Genomic DNA, 6,200 nt, shown 5'->3' on the forward strand with positions numbered 1-6,200 from the left:
AATCGTATCATGTTGGGAGCTTTACGCACCATCAAGAGAGTGTCAAACACACAGACATACACTTTTTGGATGAAATGGTTTTATCTGTTTAAGACTGTGAATCTATGGTGTTCACTTTATGACCAAGAAATTTATTTTGTGCAGGCGAAACCAGGACCAGAACCAGGTTCACCCCCTGGAGCCTTGCGGCCCGGACACTGTCGCCTCACAAGGCCCCAGCTGACTAGATGTGACCAACGTCAACACCTCCATCACGTACCTGTAAGAGCCCGGATGTTCCAGTCACATGACCAACATTTTTCCTCACGTTCCCGGATGTGAATAAGTGTATCCTAGGAAGCACGTCGGCAGAACGCACTGCGCCTGCGCCTGCGTTGTAGTACATTCCTTGCTTCGAAATGATATCAGATACCATGGCTGAAAACTGTTAGTAGTGTTTTGGGGATAAAAATCGATTTTGGCCTTACACATGCCGTCTTTAGTTCACAAAGCTGTGTCTGCAAATATATCGTCTGTAACGCATCTAGTCAGTAACGGGAAAAATTCTGATGCAACGTTGACCAAACATCCAACGAAAACTGTGGAAAAATCCGGGTTCCGCGCAGGCGCAGTACGATTTACCCGACATGCTCCCCGAGGACAATGGCCATGCCTGCCATTGCATGGTTGACGCAAAGTCCAGTCAAAGTCACACAATGTCAAAGTCACAGACATCGTTATAAGTGCCGCATCCCAAGTTCACGCGGCTGGAAGCATACCGACGATAATTAGTTCACATATCCAAGTAGTCTACAGAAATATTTGTAGATATGATTTGACAGTCCGTTAACATTAAAATATAATCTGTGCCACTTCTGAACAAACGATATGAAATTAATTATAATGAATGTCTTTGCTATATAAAGATGTTAAAGCACAAACAATGCCTGGGCCTGCGGGACCACCAGTTCCTGAAATGACGAAAGGTGATTCGCATCTAAGCCATACAAATCGTGTCCTTTGTAAGGGAAATCTTAAAGAGCCGTTCCAGGTTAATGATAACGGTGTAAAACATGCACGATCGAGTTTTACACTCCGGATGTTAAGGCGTAAGACCTGCCTGAAATTGACTACTGCATATAACCTGGAATGTTTCGGTGTGACACTGGAAGGGAAGGTTCCATGTTCCTCGTTGTCGTGTTTTGTCGTGATGCTTCAGGGGCGGATGGATATGTCACCTCCGTGTAATGTGGTTCTATTTTCGGTGTGTTTGTTTCTCCGTTTGTTCACCCGTGTGTTTGTAGTTCTTTTTAATAGAGTAGAGACACGGGAAGGGAGGGGGGATGGTGTAATCGCTGACTGACATGAAGGGCAAATTGGTAGTTCTAATGGTCTCCCTGTAGCCTGGGGGGAGGTGTCTCGCGCTGAAGTAAACTGTGTAGGGAATGCACGGGGGTAATGATAGACATTGGACAGATTCATTTTACAAAACATTTGGTAAAATTCAACAAAAAGTCTGTTGCAATTCATTTTGTATTCATTGATAATCTATTGGAAAATAACCACCTTCCAATTTTAATGCTTCTTTTAACTAGGAAGGAGGGTACCGAATGTGTACCTGATCCTCTCGTTTGTTCGTAGCATCTCGTAATGCCGGATGGCAGATACGTTGCATAAACCTGTACATATAATGTGTATGAAGTTGCTTTTGTTTGAGAGATTGTGTAGTGACGACGTCAGTATTCCGTTTAAGTGTCAACAATATCCTACTTCTGGACAAGTTGCTTATGTATCTTATAAATGAGTGTTAACGTTTAATTTATGAATACGTTATGAATAACAATGTTCTTAAACGTGTTGTATAACTGGATGGAGAAACACTACCTACATTGTATAATACTTCACAGTCGACTTTAATCGGAACAAATCAGATCTTTACATGAAGTTAGTCATAAGATGATCTCACGATGATTTTGTGTTGCGGTTCATATCTCTGTTGGCATTTAAAGGTAGACTCAAGTGCAGGTATTCTGGTATTTTCTGAATCCCAACAAGTAACTGTACTGGCAACTTGGCATTGATTTTGGACTAAGTAGCAGCTATATTATGCGGCATCAATATTCTGGTAACCCCCAAGAACCCTCCACATCATTTACAGCCATGGCCAGGTGTAATGTACATTGTATTTTCGCAAATAACCATTGAACAAACTTCAAAGCGGGGGCTCTGATCTTGAAATTACTTTTGCAATGCGTTTCTGGACATTTGTTTGTCAACTCATAACCATAGCAACTCTATTTTCCTTTTTTGTTTGGCAAAAAAGTGACTTCGATTTCTGACCGTCATATTATTGAAACCGATAATAAGATTAAAAAATGCTGCCCTCAACATCTAGGGGTGATGTGAAAATAAGGTTTGTAATGTGTGAGCTGTGCAGCAATTTTCCGCCTTCCGATCTAAATTTTCCTCTTGCTTTGAGTAAAAAAATGGACATGGCTATCCAGCAAGCAATATAACTATCCCGTTGGAATCCATACTAAGGATCTTTAGTTCAATTCCTTGTTAATCTGTGACTAAGTTTTACAAATTTGGTTAATTTTGTGAAATACAAATGTGGTCTTTTAGACACGTGAACGGCCCTTGAGTCTGCCTTTGAAGTAAATTCAAGTGAAACGCACTGTATAGAGCGTACCTGTATAGTCATTTATGTATATATAAAGGATTCATATATAATAGATATATAGTAAGATGAAGGTTTGTGTTGGTTGTTAGTTAAATTCGTATTGCTGTAATTGTTGTACAGCTCACTTTTATTGGATGCCATACGTCTGGGTAAATTGTACATGTATTGAGATATGGCGTGGCGTCGTCGTATGATTTTTTAGGTAGCAGTAGTCATATTTTCAAACGTTCGGAGAGGGAATGGGCCAGCATGACAATACGTGAAACGTTAACAGGAACAGAAATCCGAGAAGGGTGTAGAGTCGTCAGATCACCACCTGTGATGACCCAACGTAAATAGTATCACGTTGTAACAGTCAGTGAGACGTGCGACGTTCCGAATGACAATGGGCTTGTCCTGTGCCTGCTGATGATTTCTATATGTTCTATATCTATATTATTATTTTATGTTTGCTAAGATGTGATGACTGTGAAGAGTTATGTGGAGTGTTCTATCAGATCTTAATAATACCCAAGATGCACACCGCTAATATATGATAAAGTAGTTATGAGAAAGGCAGGTCTCAACCTAGCTAAGGCTTATTGCCTGAAATGTACGTAAAGTGTCAGCGGCCAAAACATTGACAGAATGATGTGATAGATCTATTGAATAAAGTATCTATGTTGTACAAATTTCGTATCGACACTCATTTGTTCGCTTTACTGTGTGACGAGATGAAATACTGTACTAGATGAAAGGCATCTAAAAGCCCCCCTCCCCCGGCATTGCCCAAGGCTTGAGATTTGAGTTGTATATGCATGCCTGGGCAATCTCCTCATCATTACAGTATTTGGCAATACTCCAATGCATGCTAAAATGCAGAAGACCTTGCGCGAACTACACCTAGCGTTTACAGATGATTCAAGTGGTATCGATTGTTAAAATGCCGTGCCTAGAGCATCCCGAAGTCCATAATCGACGTTTTCCGTGTTTTAATGCTGTTCTTTATCTAAACACAGGACAAACCATACATGGTGGTAGGCACTGGACGAAACCTTATTGCAAACAAGAAATCTGGGATTTCAGACTTCCCGAAAGTATTTTGGGTTTTTGTGAAATTCAAGTTCACAGACGTGAGATTGTAAGATGTAATCTAATCAGGTATTACTGAATTCCTCCATGTACTGCCCACTTACCCCCACCCGGCGGGTGCTGGGACACCTACAGATGTGACCTCCCTTTCAATCAACTGTCAAAACCACCCACATCCCGACTAACTATGCAACGGAAGCGAGTAGGACATGCAGTACACAAACCTACAACTGCGCCACCACAAATAATTGATATCAATTGTAAGTAGGTAAACTAGCAAGCAAACAAATTAATAAACAAAACAGGAGTTATTTCTTAAAATGTAGATATAAAGACACGAGCAACCAGGCTCACACAGGGGCAGCGCAAAAACATAATCTGTCGCCACGATGCGAGCAAATAAAGTTGGTCTATCTCTGATGTCAGAGTCCTTCAGATGTTCGTACAGTTCGTTACACAATCAACCGGTCCGATAGAAATGTCTCCAGCTCGTTATCAAATACCCCGTGCGGCTGCGGCCCCGGGGGGCGATGCTAAATTGGCGCCCTCAGAAACACGTCAAAGGTAATACGCCCCGTTTGAAGTCAACGCTGAAGCGAAATTGGCGCCAAGGAACGGCAAAGATTACGTTACAGGTGCCTACGTTATTAGTTTATGTGCAGCAGGTTTGATCGGGAGAGCGTGCTGATCATATATCACCGGTGCACCGGCCGACTAACATCGCCGGGGCTTTCATGAGTCAACTCCCAGTGGAGGCAAACCTAGCTGCTAACATCAACCAGAACGTACGAATGATGCGTAATTGGGATACTAAAGCCACCTGGCATCACAATCTTACACCGCCTATCCATCAGAGGCGACCGCTGAGTGATCAAATATTTGTCAGAATTTCATGTTTTGTACGTGCATCATATTCAAAGCATAAAATCAAAGGACACACAAAAATCCAATTTTTGTCGCTCAACCGTGGCTCGGCGATTGAAGAGTCGGAGGGAGAATGTCCAACGACGTCCAGACTTTGCCGCTACTTGATGTACAGCCTCTACCAGGCTTCGGCTTCTGTAAACTGGTCTCTTAACGCGGACCGATTCCCCTAGCATAGCATCTGTCTATTTGGCCAATTTCTACTCTTTCCAGCGTCTTACCGAAGCCTGGTAGAGGCTATTTATTGTATGCTAAAATTGTACCTGTCATTGTCGCCGGATGGTTTCTGCACATGCGTTATACGTAAGGATGTTTCAGACAAAATCCTTTACAGATGTACTGACAAAATCAGTTTAGACTTCCCACAGAGGGACTTGTAGGACTCTTCACTCTGTCTATTTTACTCACCATAGCCTACCTATCAGTGAAGCAATGGTGCCGTCCCATTCGTAGTAGGATTTTCAAGCAGATTGTGTCAGAGCCACCCCCCCCTGACAAGGATCTAAAACAGCCTTTTCCACAAGATGATAGAGGAATTTTTACTCTTCCAAGCGTGCGCGCGTTTAGTTTACGATCGTTCGACATTTGATGCCCGACCCTTACTCAGAAGTTTGAAAGGTATCCCTAGACAATACAAGCACACAAATGAACCGACAGCCATTGAGAAAAGCTATCAGGCGCTTCCCTGATAAACCATACCCATGATTTTATTTCCGCTCAAGGGGAATACAATAAGGTAAATCCTGACCCTTGCTATATACAGATGCAGCGCTCGTGTACAGGAAGAATGCTTCTGTTTTACGAATGGTGTCAATTTGTCGCCAGCAGGCCATCTTCAATTCAACGTCAACATTAAAGAGCAGTGATGCTTTGCATCATCGACTTAATCGACTTTTTTGTTCCACGAAGCTGATTTTATTGCCGTTAGAAATGTTTTTGAGGTGCATTTATTGACGGTTGATAGCCCATCACCAGAGGATCCTCTCACTTTGCGGAAGTCCTTATGCTTCGGCAACGATGCTTTAATATTTATGGTTGCAATATTGAAGGCATTTGTGGTGTGGAACTAATGTGAATGTGTCCGACTAGAAGAAGTCCTGAAGGTCAGGAGAAATACGTCCCATGTGGATTGTAGGTTTTTCTGCCTGATGTCACCTGGTGGAGAAGACTGGCCTTGGGGTCTTACGGGGGTTGGGAGGAATGGGTTTTCTCACGGGTTACAGTACGAGTTAGGGTTTATGATAACAGGAATCCCTCCTTTTCATCCCTATGGACGACCCCAAGCCTTCCCTATTTTTACAACGTAGATGTCCATAGCATTTAAAATCTCTGGCCAAGAATCAATGATTTAACTTAAAATTCATCTATTTGCAAACTCACGATCGTGCCCGAAGGCTAATTACAAGGTAACACACTGAAGAGGTAAAAATGTCTAGTCTATAGATTTATGTGGTGTTTCTCTACATAGGGGTATGGGCAGGGTTTATATTCTTGATGATAAGTTTTTTTTTCTACAAAACTATCATAGCCTCGACTGTAGTGA

This window comes from Branchiostoma belcheri, unplaced genomic scaffold (genome assembly GCF_001625305.1).
Source record: "Branchiostoma belcheri isolate BF01 breed outbred unplaced genomic scaffold, Haploidv18h27 scaffold83, whole genome shotgun sequence".
NCBI classification, from domain to species: Eukaryota; Metazoa; Chordata; class Leptocardii; order Amphioxiformes; family Branchiostomatidae; genus Branchiostoma; species Branchiostoma belcheri.